This window comes from Rhinoderma darwinii, chromosome 4 (genome assembly GCF_050947455.1).
Source record: "Rhinoderma darwinii isolate aRhiDar2 chromosome 4, aRhiDar2.hap1, whole genome shotgun sequence".
NCBI classification, from domain to species: Eukaryota; Metazoa; Chordata; class Amphibia; order Anura; family Rhinodermatidae; genus Rhinoderma; species Rhinoderma darwinii.
In genome coordinates this window covers 59,888,211-59,909,863 of record NC_134690.1, presented here as the reverse complement: position 1 = coordinate 59,909,863, position 21,653 = coordinate 59,888,211, and positions in this window count along the sequence as shown.

The following is a 21,653-nucleotide window of genomic DNA, read 5'->3' as shown; positions in this document are numbered from 1 at the left end:
TATGAGTTAAAGGAAATTAGGTAAATAAAGACTATATATGTGATTTTAGACAATGAACATTTTAAGGATTAGTCAAACTTCTCCTGCAGGAAGAACATAAGATATAAAGAAAAAAATGGAAGTAAAATCTCCAGTAGATTCTAGTTACTTGAGTCTTAATCGTCTATCAAGAATCATTCAGCCGTCTCAAACTATAATTTTCTAGGAAAACTGTATGATATAATTTATGGCTTAACTGACTTAGGCTAACAGAATTTTTTAACAACTTGACAGAGGATGATATTTTTTTAATTTATTTACCATTGCTTTTATTTGGTGATCTTTTGATTTTATACGAAGTCCTCATAAACACAAAAGATTTATACTATTCGGCACCCGAATAGTGCCGAATAGGTTGGGCAAACTGTATCATTGAAGTTATGTATGGTACTGTATCTTTGACCATACAGCATATTTCTGTATGGTGGTACAGTATAATTTCTGTGTACTTCCATTTGAGTTCCATGCAGGTACCATATATGTTCCCATGTACTTATAAGCCAGTCCACCGGGCCAGCTGTTTAGGGGATAAAATCAGAACCAGTACAAAGTTTTTCATAATGATCCATATAAACGGATGGGATTTTTCATTCTCCAATGTCTTCTATAGGGGAAATTTGGCATCTAATTGAGAATGACACAATTCTTTTTCTTTCAACAGCGGCACAAAAACCATCTCAATACAAGCAAACAAAAGTCACACGAAAGTATAGAACTTGGAACTTGTACAGAGAATTAATATGGTTGCGTGCATCAGGCCTTATACTGATGATAATAATATGAAATTTAAATAAACTGAGCTTAAAGGGGTTGTCCACTACCGGACAACTGCTGACCTATGCACCGGATAAGTCATCAGTGTATGATAGGTGCAGGTTCGACACCCGGACCCCACACGATCAGCTGCTCCGGTCATGGCATAGCGGCCGAGCTGCAGCTCTGCTCCTATTCAAGTGAATAGGAGCAGAGCTGCAGTTCCGCAGCATGGCTGCTATGCAATGTACGGAGCCAACCGATTCCAGCTCCGTACATTGCATACTGTGCAATAACATCTGATGCCTACAGGCAGCCGGAGCAACTGATCGATGCGGGGCCCGGGTGTCAGACCTAGGCCGATCATATACTGATGATCTATTCTGTGAATAGGTCATCAGTTGTCCGGTAGTGGACAACCCCTTTAATTTATTAGGTTACATAAAAATGAATATGAATAAACATGATATTAATGGCCAGCACGGTGGTTCAGCGGTAAATAGGTAGGACTGTTACCTTGCAGCTGTGGGACAAGATTCCAAGTCCGTACTTAGCGATCGTCCGGGCAGGTGGAAGATGGTCACTCACAGTTAGCAGAGCCAGAGATGAGGGCAAGCGGCAGACATGACAAGGTCAAGTTTAAGCATGGTCGGCAACAGACAATCCAAAAACAAACAGTAGAGCAGTAGTACCTAGCTAGACCTGGAACCTAATTGCTCAGGCAATGAGCAGAGGGGGGGGGATACCTGAAGTACCAGGGATAGATGGGTGAATTTGCGCACGATAGCCTTTTTAGAAAGGGAAAGTCAACATGCACTAGTGGTCGACAGAAAAGCTGAAGTAGAGCTGCAGCGGGCAGGTTGTGAGCAGCGTGGACTGGGAGATAGGTGCCGAGCCGGGAGTTGCCGGAGACCAGTAAGCATATGGTGGCAGGAGCGGAAGGCTGTGACCATAACAATTGGCTTCCTATAAAATAGGCCATAGTAGTCCAATAGGGGACAGGAACTGATGTAAATGTACAACTTCTGTACAGCGCTGTAGTATACACTGGCACTATATAAGTACTTGGAAAAAATATCTTACTATATAGCGAATAATAAAATATATTATTTATGTAGCACCAATATATTCTGCAGATCTGTACACAGAATGTATTCATTCACTTTACTCTCGATGTGACTAATTTTGTAACTTTGTAGTCATACACAACACAAAATTGCTATGTTTTTGGAGTGTAGGAGGAAACACGCAGAGGTACAGGCCATGCAGACAGGACACAGATGTTTCACTCTGCTTAGAATACAAATGAAGACTTCAGTGCTGCAAGCCATCAGTCCCTACAAACAGTGTCGTAGCTATTGGTGGTGCAGAGGTAGCAGTTGCACTCGGGCCCTGGGGTCTGAGGGGGCCCAAACGATTTTGTCACATAAGAAGGAACTCATATTAAAAATAGCACATAGTAGGTGAGGGGCCCTGTTACAGGTTTTGCATTTGGGCCCAGGAACCTCAATCTACGCCTCTGCCTACAAATAATATATAACCAGACAAATGAAAGCTTTGGATGACCCAGTTGGCAACTGAGTGTATTCCTTACAGGCCCAGAGTTAGTATCTTTATCCAGATTTACTTAATAGCCCTAAGACTTTAAGTCATTTAAGCCTTCTTCAGAAAGATTTAAGGCCTAGCTTCGTTAAGCAGTGAAAAGTCCCACACATCCAGTCAGAAGGCCGGCCTACGGGAGATTTACCATTGTTTACTACACTGGAGCTTATCTCTCCTGTTAAAAGTTAGATTATAAATTCTTCACCGTAAAGATAATGGTCAATTTGTTACACAGAGGAACAGACAGGACTAGAAGACTGGTGGAGCTGAATGACTGCAGCACTCATGATATCAGCCGCTTTCCATACATATCCCTCCTTATCATTATTATAAGACATGATACATTCTAGCTGATCGCTCTGCTCTGTACTATCGCATATTTTAATTGATGGAATAATGTAGGGATTTCATTCCATAGATTTTTTTGCAGCACTGAAAGGTTCTTTATTACATAAGCAGTAATGACTCATGAGGTAGCCTTATGCCATTTGTGAATTTCATGCTGCTATGACTAAATGGAAGGCTCTGTAAATAGTACACAGTTCAGATACGAGTCCATACTTTGTCTGAAAATGTAATAGCTCAAAGTGGGATGAATGAGAAGAGAAAAAAAATAAAGATCATTTGCCATTAAAGTTATATTAAAAAATAAAAAAACAGCCCTATGATTATAAATATACTGGTTGTCCTCCAATATTAACTCAGAGGGCCCTTTTACACCGGCCAATTATCAGGCAAATGAGCGTTCACAGAATGCTCATTCCCTATAATCGCCCTGTGTAATTAGGGCAACGTTCAGCCGATGAACAAGCAAACGCTCTTTCATCGGCTGATTGTATAGTTTTAAATGACGAAAATATTGTTGTCAGCAACAAATCTCCCTGTGTAAACAGGGAGATGCGCTGCCGACATGATACAAATGTATGAGGACGAGCAATCGTAGTAAGAAGCGCTCTTCCCCATACTAGCTCCTTGTGAAAGGAGCAAACCAGCACCGAGCAACGAGCTGTCTCGTTGATGGGCACTCGTTTACATGGCCCACTTCTGGCCGTGTAAGACAACCTTAAGTCGTGGTAGGTAGTGAGTGCCGCAGTTCGAGACCTGGACACTGTTTCCTCGAAGCCGAGCAATCCAAACCAACATCATAACAATTTTGATGTATAGTGCCCAAATAACTAACTACATCTCTGCTGGTCTAGGGTTGTGAAAGGGTCAATGCTATCGTCCCTGGTGAGCTAGGTCAGAGAAGTGGTTTATTGTGTTTCTGGTGGAGTGGGGCAGAGGAGGGGTTAATGTCTGTATCCCTCGTGGTCTAGGGCAGAAAAGGGGTTAATGTCTGCATCCCTGGTGGCCCGCTGTCAGGGAATGCTGGTAGTTTTAGTTGCAGTGTTTAGTACCTTAGTATACCATGGAGTCACTTGCGGATCACGGTAGAATTGCTAAATTATCGTGCCATTTAAGTTTTCTGGAATGGTTGCAAGGTCGTATAGGGTACACATGTAATAAAAAATTACTGTCTGACAGATATAATATGTATAAGCATATAATAATCAGAGGGGTCCTCCACTCAAGACCCTCCCTGTTAGTCAGGGTGTAGAGTTGCTAAAAAAGAGCTTGTCCCTGACTTGGCCCAGCCACATTTAGGGAAAAAAATGGCCAGCCACAACTTCCCCCAGTGATACCAGTTGTTCATTGGTGGTTTCAGAAGCCGGACCAGCAGCAATCTGCTGATCACTGGGCTGGCCTGGTTTGAAAAAGGGGCTACCTTGATCAGACAACACCTTTAAAGGGGTTTTCCCATCTTAGACATTTATGGCATATCCACAGGATATGCCATAAATGTCTGACAGAAGCTTTGCAACCTGCACCTTTATGAAGAACGGGGGGCCCCCGACCCCTGTCTCTACAGGTGCGGTGGCCACTGGCCGCAGAATCCAGCAGAGACTAGAGTAGAGAGGGTCATACGTGCATGCTGCTCTCTCCATTCTGTTCAATGGGAGTTACTGAATCAGACGAGCAGGCGCTGCTCAGCTGTTTTCATAACAGTCATTCTGTTTCAATGTGAATTATGGAAACAGCTGAGCAAGCGTTGCTCGGCTGTTTCCAAAACTTTTATTAATCAGGATGGAGAAAGCCGCGCGCACGTGCGACCTTCTCTCTACTAGTGCCGTCCGGATTCTGCGGCCAGCGGCCGCCACAATAGGTGAGATGGGAGTCGCCAAACCCATGTTCTCGATATAGGTGCGGATCCCAAAGCTGGAACCCGCATCTATCAGACATTTATGGCATATCGTGTGGATACGCTTGTGAATCCACACGATGTATAAGATGGGAAAACCTCTTTAAAGACTTATTTTTTCTACATTTATTTAAGAAGGATCATTTTGGATTAGATAGAATGCTTTTTAAGCACTTACTTAGAAAGTTCTGGTAAGAGAGCCTGGTAGGCAAACCTGCATTTTAAAATTGTATCCATATGATTTACTGCCTCAAACCCAGCACAATGCATTAAAAGATATGTAAAAGAATTTTAAAGTATAAAACATAAGGACGCAGTAATGCTAAACACCACAAATGCTAAACAAATGCTAAATAAATGTGTAATTCTCCATCAAAATATTGAAGTGATTCAACACGAGGTTAAAGAAATGCTAAACAGACCTCAAGTGCGGCAAACAAGACGAATGTTAAATAGCTGTAGTGCTTGAGCTGGAAGCAGATACAGTAATCTTGATATGCCTAAAGCCGGAATCCAACAACACATTTCTGGCACATTTATTTTTTATGGGAAAATCAAGAGAGATTTCAAAGTGAGGAGAAGTATTGAGCAGGTTCGCACACAGCGGTGTGGTGCAGCATATTTACCTCCGGTATTGGAGTATTTTTCAATTCTGTAGGGGTTTTAGTGCAAGAATAGTGTACTCTGCAGCGCTATTCATGCAGTGAAAAATACCGGGACGAAAATCTGATGAACCCCATTATAATTCAATGGGATTCTACAGGATACGCTGGGATCTATTTGAAAACAGGTCCATCATACCAGTAATGGTTCAGTTAAAATAGGGTGTCTCACTTATAGAGCATATGGATGTCATAGAGAGGGGTTGTTGATTTTCTAAGTCCTTTACAGTGATCAAATATCTTTAGGTTTGCTCAGAAACAAGCAAATTGTGACGATTATTGGACAGTAGATTTGAAGAAAAGCTGCAGCACTCAGATATCCAAAAAAGTGTTGGTCTTTATTCACCAAGCAGTAAAAACTACAACGTTTCAACCCCTGTTGGGTCTTTGTCAAGTATGCTTGACAAAGACCCCGACAGGGGTTGAAACGTTGTAGTTTTTACTGCTTAGTGAATAAAGACCAACACTTTTTTGGATATCTGAGTGCTGCAGCTTTTCTTCAAATTTATTGTGTGCAAGTTGTCCCATTGAACCTGGGGCATTTGTGCTGCGTGCACCATCCCTTGCTAGGGATTATCTACCTTGTTTTCCCTCATAAGAAACCTTTTTGGCTGTGCTGCTGATTTCTTTAGATTATTGGACAGTGTGAACGAGGCCTATAATCCCTCAGTATGTGAATCATTTTATACACACCCGTACAGCATACCACTCTGTGCATTAAAGCAAAATCTGTAAGAAGACACCAGTATTATCAATGGTATGTGGCGGCCCTGTTAAGGGGGGATTCACACGCAGAAGGTTTTGTTGCAGAAACTTCTGCAACTGAAAATTGATTCCATTTACCTGAATAGAACTTGCAGAAATTCATGTGCTTTCTGCATAAACAACCCCATGTAGATGAATGGAATTGATTTTCAGTCAAAGAGATTACTGCAAAAAAAATCTGCCGTGTGTGAATCCACCCTCATTTACTCTTAATAATTCTGGTGCCGTCTTATGTGGCAAAGAGACCCTAACCCTAACCCTTAGGTCAGTGGTGGATTAAGTAGACCATAGACCATAGGCCCTGGGCTGTTACCCAAAATTGGGCCCCCCTTCTCCACCGCCACCCTGTAACTATTGTTAACACTTCTTTTTTTCCAGGCATTAACAAATGGGTGTTACGACTCCCCTTGTGAAATAGCTGTGTCCCTACATACTGACAGTCTCCAACCATCTCTGACAGTAACGCACTGTGTAGGGACACATCCTCCAGACAAGGGGAATAGTAAAACTTATTTGTCTATCAGTCCTGGACGGCACAAAGACTTTTTGTGAAATACAAGGATTTCCTATAATAAACATGTCAGCAGAGATGACAGATTCTCTATAAATCTAGTGACTCACAGGTGACAACGTCGTTTTTTCCTCTTTTCTACTCCATCCGGTGCAGACTTCATGACGACCTCTCCCGGCCATGACCCATTTCTGCACAATTTGGCACTTAGATGTCTTCGGCTCCTCACTTTTCCAACATTTCCACACCTATAAACAAAGATAAAATTATCATGGTTCCACACACTGTACCCCTAAATATAATAGCACCAAAGACTGCACCCCTGAATAAAATAGCATCAAACGCTGTGCCCCTAAATATTATAGCACCATAGACTGCGCCCCTGAATATAATTGTGTCAAACACTGTAAAGTAAAGCACCACATACACACAGCCCCCGTAGATAGAACCACACAAAGCCCCCTGAACATAGCGCCACACACAGCCCCTGTGGATAGCATCACACACACCCCCTATAGATAGCGCCTCACCCCCCCATGTGGATAGCGCCACACCTCCCCCGGTAGAGAGCGCCATACACATCCCACTGTGGATAGCGCCACCCCCCCTGTGGATAGCACCACACCCTCCCTGTGGGTAGCGCCACACACATCACCCTGTAGATAGCATTACACACAGCCAAACCTATAGATAGAGCGACACACAACCCCCTGTAGATAGCGCCACACCTTCCCCCCCACAGATAGCGCCACATCCCCCCTGCAGATAGCGCCACACGCAGCCCCTGTAAATAGTGTCACACATACAATGCCCAACATAGCTGCCCCATACACTATAATGCCCCATACAGTACAATGCCCCCCATAGCTGCTCCATTCAGTATAATGCCCCTATAGCTGCCCAATACAGTATAATGCCCTCCATAGCTGCTCCATACAGTATGTTCCCCTCAGCTGTCCTATACAGTATAATGCCCCCCATATGTATGTACCTAATAGAAAAATAATAACATAATCACTTACCTATTCCTGTTCCCACGACGGGTGGAGGATGCTTCTCCTCCTCTGCACTGTCCCGTGAATGACGTCACTACATCGTGCCTGCCTGCGCCGAGCCGCTCACAGCAGAGTGAATGCTGGAGCGAGGCTCCAGCATTCAACCCAACTGACGCAGGTTCAGTTGGAAGCGGTACCAGTGCCGTCAGCGCTGTGTGGCAACGGGGGCCCTGCGGGCCCACAGGCTTAGGGATCCGGTCGCAACCCCTGCGACCCCTATAGCTACATCGCTGCATAGTTTTTTAAGATTATGTGTGGTTCGGGCGGCCATGGGCCCCCTGGGAACCTCGGGCCCCAGGCGGCCGCCCGAACCGCCCATATGATGATCCGCCATTGCCTTAAGTACCAGGGCCTAGGTGCGAATACTCAAGGCCCTTTTACATGGGCCAAGGCTCGTTCCCGATCATTGCCCTGTGTAAACAGAGCAAAGATCAGCCAATGAACAAGCAAACGCTTGTTTATCGTTTGATGGTATCTTTAATGCAGACAAAAAAGTTGTTGCTGGTCGGCAGCACATCTCTTTGTGTAAATAGTGAGATGTTCTGCCAATAAAATACAAATGCATGGGGATGAACAACTGTAGTAATGATCGTTTGTTCCCTTACTAAACAATCATTGTTTCGTTTGATGGGATCAAACAGGTGCCGATTGAGAAGCTGTATTGGTGATCGTTTAAAGGAGGTAAACATGGGCAACATCTGCCCGTGTAAAGTCACCTTTGGTCTGAACCCCCTATGGTTCCACCCATGCTTACATTCATATGACATACTAGTTCCCAATAAATAAAAGAGAGGGGCGCATAATTGGTTCACCAACTACAGTACTGCTTTTGGCCACCTAGGGCAGAACAACCTGGTGTTAGTATCCGCTCCATGTCCTTTTCATGACGATTAGGATAATTCTCTATCCCCCATTTTGCTTACAAAAAACAGTTCCTCAAAAATGGGGGTCCTGCAAATGTCCTCCCCACCCAGTAGGAAAGGTGATAGGACAAACCAAACCTAGGCTCCCTTTCTGGCCCCAAAACACCCCATGGTCTATCTACATGCATATGGTATATACACCCTGCATATGGTTTGGTGTCTGCTGCCTTGTAAAAACAAAAATATAATCTTGCTAGCAGGAGAAACCTCTGAAGTCCTACCATAATTTTTCAACTCTAATATTAAAAAGAAAGAATTATTTTAGAAAGTGAATTGTTAATGCATAAAAACACAAGTCATCAATCATTCATTTTTCTAATTGTCACGCATGAGAACATCAATTGAACTTTCCATCACTAACCACACCAGTGATCAATACATACAATGTGTCTATATAAGATATAAACAAGATTTGGAGAATGAGTTCAAAGTCACAGTGTCATTAGTAGTAGTCTGCATCCCACACTCATTAGAAATGATCGATTGCAGATATTGATGTACATTTGTATGTATGATCTGCGAAAATTTACCAGCAATCCCACTCCTGCCTATTCAACGCCATCAAAATGTTTCCAGTAAAACCATTGCTATTGGACATAGATCTCATGTTTGCAATTATATGTTATATTTATCGGCTAAACTTACTTCTATATGAAACACAAGAAATGAGGCAGTCACAAGACGTGTGGGCTCCTCCAGGCAACATAGAATGACTGAGCCCATGCAATGTCAGAGGTGAATGGAATACTAAATTAAGTGAACACATCATTACTCAAAGAATCATCGTTAATAAACTTTAACGAAGAGAAATATTGATTACCTAAGGAGCCCTCCTACAATGCAATTGAGAGGGTAATTCCTGACTTTATATTTGTGATGTATCATGAAAAGAGCCATTCAATCAAACATGTCATCCACTACATATTTTCTATGTAGGTGGAATATTGATTTTCATGGCCATAGATGTAAAGTGGTTATCCGGAGAGATTCTCAGGATAGGTCATCGATATCGGATTGGTGGGGGTCTAACTCTCAACACCCCTGCCAATTAGCTTTTTAAAGGGGTTGCAGCCAGTGGCAGATGAAGTAGCCCTGGGCTGCTCCCCAAACTTGGGCCTTAATTCTCCACTGCCGCCCTGTCACGCCGTGTCTATAGTCATCACCACTTTTCTGTGTGAGCATTGACAATTGCATGTTACAATTCCCCTTGCCAAAGGGCTGTGTCCCTACATGCTGACAGTCCCTAAATTATTCTAGACCGTAGACCAGACCCCTAAGCAAATTCAGACCCCAGGCCCATACATTAACTCAGACTAATAAATTCAGACCCCAAACCAGAACCGTAGAATACATGCAGACCCCAGACCTTCTAAAGTATTGCAGTCCCCAGACCAGACCCCCCTAAAATAAAGATCCCAGAACAAGCACCATGAATAAATAAATAAATACAGACTCTAAAGCAGACTCCTTAAATACTGTACAGTCCTCGGACCAGACCCCTAAATACAGACCCCCAGACACGACCCTCTAGACTAATAAAAACCCCAGACCTGACCCCATAAAACTAATACACACCACACAACAGACCTCTAAATACAGACACCAGACCCCCTAAACTAATACAAACAACAGACCAGACTCCCTGAATAAACACCTCAGACCAGACCCCCTAAATACAGACCCCTAAACTAATACAATCCCCAGACCAGACCCCCTAAACTAATGAAGACCACAGACCTGGCCACCGGAACTAATACAAACCTCGTCAGACACCTAAATACAGACCCTCAAACTAATACAGACCCTAGACAACTTAAACTAATACAGACCCCAGGCCAGACCCCCTAATTACAGGCCACAGACCCCTAAGGCTGGATTCACACGAGTATTTTCGGTCCGTAAAGGACGGAACTTATTTCGTCCGCAAGTCCCGGACCGAACACACTGCAGGGAGCCGGGCTCCTAGCATCATAGTTATGTATGCTGCTAGGAGTCCCTGCCTCACTGCGGGACAACTGTCCCGTACTGTAATCATGTTTTCAGTACGGGACAGTAGTTCCACGGAGAGGAAGGGACTTCTAGTGTCGTACATAACTATGATGCTAGGAGCCCGGCTCCCTGAAGTGTGTTCAGTCCGGGACTTGCGGCCGAAATACGTTCTGTCCTTTACGGACCGAACATGCTCGTGTGAACCCAGCCTTAAACTAATACAGACCCACATACTTATATAGCAGCTCACAGTCTTCTCTATGGAGTCTTGCTGCTATACTAGGACCGGCGGTCATGTGATCTGCAGGTCTCTCAACAGTAAAAGAACTGGAAACATCATCTGAACTTGTATGACCTGCAATGTACTTTGGGCAACCATGGGCCCCCCAGGAGTCTCGGTCCCCAGGCAGCCGCCCCTATGGTGATCCACTACTGGCCGCATTCACTTTACCCACAAGATCAGGAGAGCTCCCTCTGTCAGCTCATCAGCACCAGTCACCCCCCTGCGGCGCAATTTTAGTATGCTGATGGGTTACCAAGACAGCTGGAGGCCTAACACACACTAACTAATACAGTTGTTTGCTTGTCACCAATGCTTTGGAATATTATTCCGAATATGTTATTTTTCTTTTTGTACTTACTTGTATTCTCCCACAGTAAACCTGCAAATGGCCGGTGCGCTGTTTGCTAATGAAGCATCTAGGAATCTGCTGTATTATTTTGCAAAGCTTAGGTGTCTGAGGTATGCATTAGCGTACAGCGCACCGACCACTTGCAGGCTTACTGTGAAGAAATGCACGGGAGTATAAACATAAAAATGTTATGTTCGGAATCTGTGTCTATTAAGCTATTCACTCAGTACAGTCAGGGCTCTTCCATGGTGACAGATTCTCTTTAAGAGAACGCCACTGCATGTCAACGGGATTGATGTTTGGACTAAATCTGGCCATATACTTTGGATAACTTTCACAGCTATTCCTCTCAACTCCTCCATACACATGCACACTCGGCTCGGCCAAGCGTGAATGTGTATGGCGTAGTCGGATGGTAGGGAGAAAGCCACTGCCAGACTGCTCTCAAACTGAAGCGAAGCGACGCTATATAAATGCTTGACGCAGAACTATACCTCAACTTTTGGTGGCACATTTACATATATGCAAAACAATGATTGTTGTCACGACCGTGACGTCTGTTTCAAAAGGCAGTGGCACGCTATCAGCACCAGTATTAATATTGTTGAAGATGATTTGTGAATGATGTGATGAAGATTGGTGATTCACAAATTAGGCTGTATTCACATCAGCGTTCCTTTCCGCTGAGGGGTTCCGTCTGGGTTAACGCATCAACGGAAAGGCAAACTGAAACCTTAGCTTCCGTTTCCCTCACCATTGAACTCAATGGTGACGGAAACCTAGCTAATGGTTTCCGTTTGTCACCGTTGTGACAGGGTTCCGTCGTTTTGATGGAATCAATAGTACAGTCGACTGCGCTACTGATTACGTCAAAAACGACAGAACTCTGTCACAACGGTGACAAACGAAAACCATTAGCTAGGTTTCCATCACCATTGAGTTCAATGGTGAGGGAAACGGAAGCTAAAGATTCAGTTTTCCTTTCCGTTGAGGCGTTAACCCGACGGAACCCCTCAATGGAAGGGCAAAGCTGATGTGAAAAGGGCCTTTATGTAAGAATTGTGTAGCTGCAGCAGCACTCACTCACAGCAATGGTTTCCTGTGCTTGCCTAACTAACACACTGACTGATTCCTATCTCTCTCTAAAATCTATCCCTATCAAATTATTGTACATCTTTCTATCTATTCTCTTCTCACTATGAAACACACTCACTGACACTAATCCACTATCTATCTGTATTATGTGTTTAACTATGTCTCACTCTGTCAGACGTCCAATCTTTCTTATCCGTATCCCCACAACGAAGCAGCATTTCCTGGATAGGCTGTTTATAGTGGCTATGACTCATATGACTGTCATCCACTGAGTCATCAGAGACTCACACCTATACCCCTCATGATTGGCTGTACTAGAGGAAGGGCTGCCTGCATGGCTCTATGGATAAGCCCGCCGGGCCATCACCCGCGCTCAAGTGATCCTTCTTCTCTGTCCTTATGTCTTCTTATGTGTAAAATGGCAGTCGCCATTCTGAGCGATTCCTGCAGGACGAATCCTAAAAGTTTTGGATTCGTGGAAATACAAAACTTTTGGGAAATTCGTAACTAATTTGATTTGTGTAGAATTGATACACTCATCTCTAATGACCAGCTGTAGACTTGGAAGTTACAACACCTTGATTTTGGGCTGTGCAAACCAATGCCATTCAAACATCAATGAACCATGTAAGAGATGGATAAACTCCTACAGAAAATATTTACTTCAAGTTATTGTTGCTAAAGGTGGTTGTTCAAATTACTGAATAATAAGGTGTACTTATTTTACTCAACTGTTTTTTCAATTTTGGTTACCACTCGCCGGACTTTGTAAATATATTTGCATGCATTTTTTTGTGAGATTATATATGATGTTAAACAACCAACAGTCCAGATTTTCCAATATGCTGGCACTTCCAATGGATGCCAGATTATCAAAATGTTTCTATATTTGCAATCCGATCCCAAATATTTAGATTGTGGGATTTTTATTATTATTTTTCATCATGGAGCAATTGTAACCTATAAAAGGTTTTACATTTCTTTCTAATAAAATAATCGAATAAAGAGTGGGTCAAATTGATATGTGTCTGCAAATCCTTATATGTTATGATCTTTTTTATATCCCATGATTGGCTATTAATCACACACAGGCTACAATTTAATAAAACACTTTGTAACCATTTACAGGAATACAATGTACCTATTGATTATGTATTGCAGGGGGTAATTTTTCAAATCATCAAGATTACATAGACCAAATGTAAAAGCAATGTTGAAATTCTGAAGTTGATTTATAGAGTCGGACGTTTATTATGAATACTGCTGCTAATTCCATTAGGTGAAGTTCAGTCTATCAGTCCTAGTTTTATAAAATTCAGTATGATGTCCACTCAAGGTCCGGCTGCCAGTAAAAAAAAAAAAGAATCTTTGCAATCTATGGCGCACCGGCTTGTTATTCCCAGCATCATTTACGGTAACCATAGATTTGTATTATTATTATTACTTATTTTATATTGTATTATTTTGTTATTTTTGTTTGTAAAGGAACGTTTTAAAATAGAAATCATTCTGGAAATCAACTGGCGGGTCTAGCTTCATAAATTATCCAGTGATCAGCTGTTATCACAGGGGAAGCTGTAGCCAGACATATATACAGTATGTGTACTACAAATGTAGTACAGTATTACATGCCGACCATTCAAATGATTGGTCAACCATCTAATCAGTGGCGTAGCTATAGGGGTCGCAGTGGTAGCAGTTGCGACCGGGCCCCTAAGTCCGGGGGCCCACGGGGTCCCCGTTACCACACAGCGCAATCATGATTAAATAAATTCTCTGTGCTGTGACGCCGGCACTTCCTGGTTACGGGCAGGGCTCCTTATATGTCACGGACAAATGGTACACTCAGTGTGCCATGTGACGTCACGTGAGGGGCGTTCCAGCCAGCGTGGAAGAGCCGGTGCAGAAGATCCTGGAAGACTCCAGGTGAGCTGCAGAGGGGGCCCGTTTTGTATTGTGCTGTCTGTTTGCGGTGGTGAGAGGAGAAGGGGGCCATTAAATTACAGCCTCCCCTCTCCTCCGCAAACTGCACAATACAATACATTACAATCTGCGGGTCGTGACCCCCTCGGGGGTCGTTTAAAGACCTCCGGGGGGGTCGCAAGTCACTCACCGAGGTCCCGGTTCCATTCAATGCTGGAGCAAGGGGCTGACAGCTCCTTGCACCAGCATTCATTGTGCCCTGAGCCATGAGTGGCTCGATGCAGACAGGCACGATGTAGTGATGTCATCGCGCGAGCCTGTGCCGAGTCTCTGATTGCACAGACCAAAGGAGGAGAAGGATATCTTCATAATTTATTCATGCCTTACATTGTAAATGTCCACCGATAGCAGTATTACATATATGAGGTGATATATGAGAAATCCATCATGTACTGTGTAGGGGCCTCACTTTGAATACTGTCTATGATTGGCCCTCATCCTACACAAGTTTGGATTTGTAACAAGACATGCTGCTGGTATGACGTGCTACTCATATAGAGTTGTTTTATCTTCTCTGACAGCCCTACATTCCATTATGGAACATTAAAAATAAGAAATGTTCTATAACTACATGCAGTCCAAAATATATAGTTACACTGAGCCTGTTCGCACAGAGTGTTCTCAGACGTTTTTCGGGCTGTAAACGTCCCGAAAAACGGCTGAAAAATCGGAAGCAGAACGCCTCCAAACATCTGCCCATTGATTTCAAGGGGAAAAACGTTGTTCTGTTCCGACGGGGCATTTTTTACTCGGCCGTTTTTCAAAACAGCCGCGTAAAAAACGGCCGCGAAAAAGAAGTGCATGTCACTTCTTCAGCCATTTCTGGAGCCGTTTTTCAAAGACTATATAGAAAAACAGCTCCAAATAAGGCCGTTAAAAATGCAGCGAAAAACGCGACTCTGATTAAAAAAACGTCTGAAAATCAGGAGTTGTTTTCCCTTGAAAACAGCTCTTTTTTTTTTTTTTTTTTTTTTAGACGTTTTTGATTTTGTGTGTGCACATACCCTTACTGAGACGAACTACTTCATATTAGGGCTTTTTATAAACTCCCAATTAAAGCTAAAATAGTGGAACTGCAATCATATTCACTAAACGGTCCCCCCAAAACACCAATGTGAGGACCACATATCCACTAATGTTTAGGCTACCTTTTCATTGGTGAGGCCTAGAGGGGCTTATATTCTGGTGTTTCCCTGCCTTATGGACTGGATCAAGTCTGTAGAAGCCCATGGGCAAATATAAAGTGAGACCCCACTCTATTTTTGAAGAAAGGGAAACTAGCTTAGAAAAAAACAGGCTACAGGTAAAAGATGAAAATGATGCAGTTAGGGTTCTCTTACGCAGCCCGACATGGGCCATATAGCGCCGCTCATCGAGATAGCTCGTTGTTTGGCACTCATTTGCTCCTTTCAAAAGGAGCTATGTTTGGAACGAGCAATCGTTACTACAATTGTTCATACCCATACATTTCTATCATGTTGGCAGCACATCTCCCTATTTACATAGGAAGATGTGCTGCCGACAACGATAATATTTTTTGCAGCAAAAACGATACAATTAGCCGATAAACGAGCGTATGCACAGGGCAATAATCGTGGACGAGAATTCATATGAACGCTTGTTCACCTGATTATTAGACTGTGTAAAAATGCCTTTAAAAAATTATCCTTAAACTTAATACTATCCAGTGTCCAAATAATACCACCATACAAGACAAAATATAATCCGACCACAAAGACCAAATAACAGATCTATAATACCTACTGTAATTAGAATTACCAACGAGTACCCTATTAATACTGACACTGCCTAAATAAAGCCAGGTCTGGAATTTTCTACCCAAGCATCAGAGACTTCTATGTTCTTTGAATCATGGTGGAGGCTCCTGGATGGTGGAGGCCCTAAGGGTCCTTTCTAACATACAATCCAGCCCTGTGTATTACCTGAGACTCTTGACCTCAAAGAGAATCAATGAGGGGTGAGGAACTGTCACATTTATCTGATGAGCAAATATGGCATGTATTTTTCTGCTGTTTCCCCCAATGGTCACCCCCTAGTCCAGTATTATTAGGACATCTGTATGATACATTCTTTTAAAAGGTTTTGTCCAGGTGACAGGCATCCTTTACATTTTTCAAGTGCCAATCAATGGCGGAAATATGATAAAGGCAGAATATGTGGCTGCCATGGGAACCCTTCGAGAGAAGGGCCCAGTCCTGGTTGGTCCCATTAACTTTGCAATAGGTGGATATAAACCAAAAAAGAAAAGAAAAAAGATCCAGAAATATATCAAGGCACTCTCAGGTAAATACAAATTTATAAGAAATCAATTTTATTTAAATCTCAGAATATTTTCAGATATATAAAATATACATACAAAATTTAAAAAAAAATCTCCTGGCCAGGAAAGGATGACATGTAATCTGATACACCTTTATATATTAATTAGTTGACTCATATAATACATTTGTTCTCCCTAAGCATAGGGACAGATAATAAATTTGGAACAATCGCTAGGTTGTATTCACACTTGCGTTTTCTAACAAAATGTATTTTATATCCTCAAGGTGGCCACCATTCCCATTAATAACAGATAGGGTATTACACTATATAGGAGATTCTTACCCAAAAAAATAATTCTATCTGTTATTAATGGGAATGGTGGCCACCTTGAGGATATAAAATACATTTTGTTAGAAAACGCAAGTGTGAATACAACCTAGCGATTGTTCCAAATTTATTATCTGTCCCTATGCTTAGGGAGAACAAATGTATTATATGAGTCAACTAATTAATATATAAAGGTGTATCAGATTACATGTCATCCTTTCCTGGCCAGGAGATTTTTTTTTACATTTTGTATGTATATTTTATATATCTGAAAATATTCGGAGATTTAAATAAAATTGATTTCTTATAAATTTGTATTTACCTGAGAGTGCCTTGATATATTTCTGGATCTTTTTTCTTTTCTTTTTTGGTATATATCTTCTTCAGAAATGGCACCGTGCTATATGTATATTGCATTTTTGGGTATGTTTATTGGGTATGGTTTAGCCATAACCAGTTTCTTTTTTATGTAAATAGGTGGATATAACCTGCACAGGATGCCTCCCTACAGAGGCACTTTATTATTAGCAAGGAAGGGGTGAGTAATTGGCCCAAAGGTTATTGAAAGGGTGTGAAGGGGGAAAGAAACACCAGGCCCTACTGCCCCTTGTAGCAAAACCTTGCCCCATAATAGGGGCTTATTTTGATCTTTGGTATTGGGCCCCCTGTCTTCTATGTGTGCCACAAACTAATTAATATAAAGTATTATCTGTAAATTTTTAAAAAAATTGCAATGTTACTATAAACTGACCCTAGTGGGTACGTGTGCTTGAGATAGGGAAAGTAGATTTTGAACCCCATTGGGGATAGGGACTGGAGTAAATGATGACAATCTCTGTACAGCACTGTGGAATATGTTGGCAGCAGGAAAAATCACAAATTTCTTTATATTCAAACCAATAAACATTTCTCAATTTATACAAAAGTAAAAAAAATTAAATCTGTAATAAAATACTTAATTAGATAAAAAGGACACAACAATCATCTGGTTATATAGTACAAAGCCGTAGCAAAGAACTGGTTAAGTCTGTGTCTGGTCTGTGAAAACATCTGCTACACAATGAAAATATATTCCCCGCTTGTTTCCTGCTGATACAGAAGCAATATCTGCTCGTTCACAACGCCCTCTTAAGCCATTTCTCTGTCAGAACATCCCCGTAGCTTCCAGACATAAGCAGAGGCACGCTGGCTCCACATACACTCAGTGCGCAGGATCTGGGGAAATCATACACAGCTCTACGAAATGAGTGTTAAACAGCAATGCAAAAGTGAAGAGGACTAAAGCCGATCATACAAAGTAGAAGCCCCAACAATCCAGAGGCTCAGTATTTTTCACTATTGAGAACCTGGTCTTAAAGGAGAAGAAATTGCAGGACATCGGAATGATTTTTCTCCATAGAAAAATGATGCGATCATAGAGTTTCTTTTAAAACAACCAAGAAAAAAATTAACTGTTACCAATATCAATTGGTCAGAAATGAACAATCCTTGGGGTACTGATCTATAATACTGCGCCCACACAATTCTATGGGTCCATGCTGTACCTACATTTGTCTCCAGAGGAAAAATTGAAGCACCTGGACCCATCTGAAAACCATATAACAGGGCCCCTCAACTATTAAATACTATATATATATATATATATATATATATATATATATATATATATATATATATATATATATATATATATATATATATATATATACACACACACACATACACACATATACATATACACACATTTTAAATATATATATGTATATGTATATATATATATATATATATATTGGTAGCGGTAGTGTTCCCTTACAGTGAAGGAAATAAGTATTTGATCCCTTGCTGATTTTGTAGGTTTGCCCACTGTCAAAGACATGAACAGTCTAGAATTTTTAGGCTAGGTTAATTTTACCTGTGAGAGATAGATTATATATAAAAAAAAAAAAAAGAAAATCACATTGTCAAAATTATATATATTTATTTGCATTGTGCACAGAGAAATAAGTATTTGATCCCCTACCAACCATTAAGAGTTCAGCCTCCTCCAGACCAGTTACACGCTCCAAATCAACTTGGTGCCTGCATTAAAGACAGCTGTGTTAAATGGTCACCTGTATAAAAGACTCCTGTCCACAGACTCAATTAATCAGTCTGACTCTAACCTCTACAACATGGGCAAGACCAAAGAGCTTTCTAAGGATGCCAGGGACAAGATCATAGACCTGCACAAGGCTGGAATGGGCTACAAAACCATAAGTAAGACGCTGGGTGAGAAGGAGACAACTGTTGGTGCAATAGTAAGAAAATGGAAGACATATAAAATGACTGTCAATCGACATCGATCTGGGGCTCCATGCAAAATCTCACCTCGTGGGGTATCCTTGATCCTGAGGAAGGTGAGAGCTCAGCCGAAAACGAGACGGGGGGAACTTGTTAATGATCTCAAGGCAGCTGGGACCACAGTCACCAAGAAAACCATTGGTAACACATTACGCCGTAATGGATTAAAATCCTGCAGTGCCCGCAAGGTCCCCCTGCTCAAGAAGGCACATGTACAGGCCCGTCTGAAGTTTGCAAATGAACATCTGGATGATTCTGAGAGTGATTGGGAGAAGGTGCTGTGGTCAGATGAGACTAAAATTGAGCTCTTTAGCATTAACTCAACTCGCCGTGTTTGGAGGAAGAGAAATGCTGCCTATGACCCAAAGAACACCGTCCCCACTGTCAAGCATGGAGGTGGAAACATTATGTTTTGGGGGTGTTTCTCTGCTAAGGGCACAGGACTACTTCACCGCATCAATGGGAGAATGGATGGAGCCATGTACCGTCAAATCCTGAGTGACAACCTCCTTCCCTCCACCAGGACATTAAAAATGGCTCGTGGCTGGGTCTTCCAGCACGACAATGACCCGAAACATACAGCCAAGGCAACAAAGGAGTGGCTCAAAAAGAAACACATTAAGGTCATGGACTGACCTAGCCAGTCTCCAGACCTTAATCCCATCGAAAACTTATGGAGGGAGCTGAAGATCTGAGTTGCCAAGCGACAGCCTCGAAATCGTAATGATTTACAGATGATCTGCAAAGAGGAGTGGGCCAAAATTCCATCTAAACCACAAAAAAGGCCATACTCACTAGGTAAGTGGGTGGGTGAAAACCCGTTCCCATCAGGACGCAGACGGGTCAAAGAATGCTGCAGAAGGAGTGTGCATTAAATAGTGATAGCCCCTCCCACTAGTCTTGAGGGGAGTGGCGGACTAAGTGCTCAAAGGTGTGCGATAAATGTGTGTCAGTGTAGTGCTAGGGTGTGAATGGATGGTAAAAAATAAATATGTATGAAAGTGTCAGAACTGTGATAATGTAATAAAAATAAATAAAATAAATGTGATGAATAGGGGTCAGTGCTGTGAATAGTACATGGGGTGTCAGTACTATGTGTAATACGTGGAGGGATAATGTGCTGGTCGTCAGGCATGGCGTATCTTGCCGAATAACAGCCTATTTGTAACGCCGCTAGTGTTAGCTAAAGCGGGCTGCTCTGCATTCCAAACCAAACGCCAGCACATCATGCCCTCCCAGCATATAAGACCCGGCTGCGTCCTGAAAAAAAGTGTAGTATACGTAGTAAGAAATATCCATGAAACATGGGGTATTAGTTGTTATTTTGGCCAAAATACGCAAAGCTCGCAACCCAACGTCAAGGGTCCCCAGTGCCTTGCGAGTCCCTAACCAGAACTTTTCGTTCCTAATTTAAAAACACAAACAGAAAAAATGGGACATAAATATCAAAACCACAAAAAAGGCCATACTCACTAGGTAAGTGGGTGGGTGAAAACCCGTTCCCATCAGGACGCAGACGGGTCAAAGAATGCTGCAGAAGGAGTGTGCATTAAATAGTGATAGCCCCTCCCACTAGTCTTGAGGGGAGTGGCGGACTAAGTGCTCAAAGGTGTGCGATAAATGTGTGTCAGTGTAGTGCTAGGGTGTGAATGGATGGTAAAAAATAAATATGTATGAAAGTGTCAGAACTGTGATAATGTAATAAAAATAAATAAAATAAATGTGATGAATAGGGGTCAGTGCTGTGAATAGTACTGGGGACCCTTGACGTTGGGTTGCGAGCTTTGCGTATTTTGGCCAAAATAACAACTAATACCCCATGTTTCATGGATATTTCTTACTACGTATACTACACTTTTTTTCAGGACGCAGCCGGGTCTTATATGCTGGGAGGGCATGATGTGCTGGCGTTTGGTTTGGAATGCAGAGCAGCCCGCTTTAGCTAACACTAGCGGCGTTACAAATAGGCTGTTATTCGGCAAGATACGCCATGCCTGACGACCAGCACATTATCCCTCCACGTATTACACATAGTACTGACACCCCATGTACTATTCACAGCACTGACCCCTATTCATCACATTTATTTTATTTATTTTTATTACATTATCACAGTTCTGACACTTTCATACATATTTATTTTTTACCATCCATTCACACCCTAGCACTACACTGACACACATTTATCGCACACCTTTGAGCACTTAGTCCGCCACTCCCCTCAAGACTAGTGGGAGGGGCTATCACTATTTAATGCACACTCCTTCTGCAGCATTCTTTGACCCGTCTGCGTCCTGATGGGAACGGGTTTTCACCCACCCACTTACCTAGTGAGTATGGCCTTTTTTGTGGTTTTGATATTTATGTCCCATTTTTTCTGTTTGTGTTTTTAAATTAGGAACGAAAAGTTCTGGTTAGGGACTCGCAAGGCACTGGGGACCCTTGACGTTGGGTT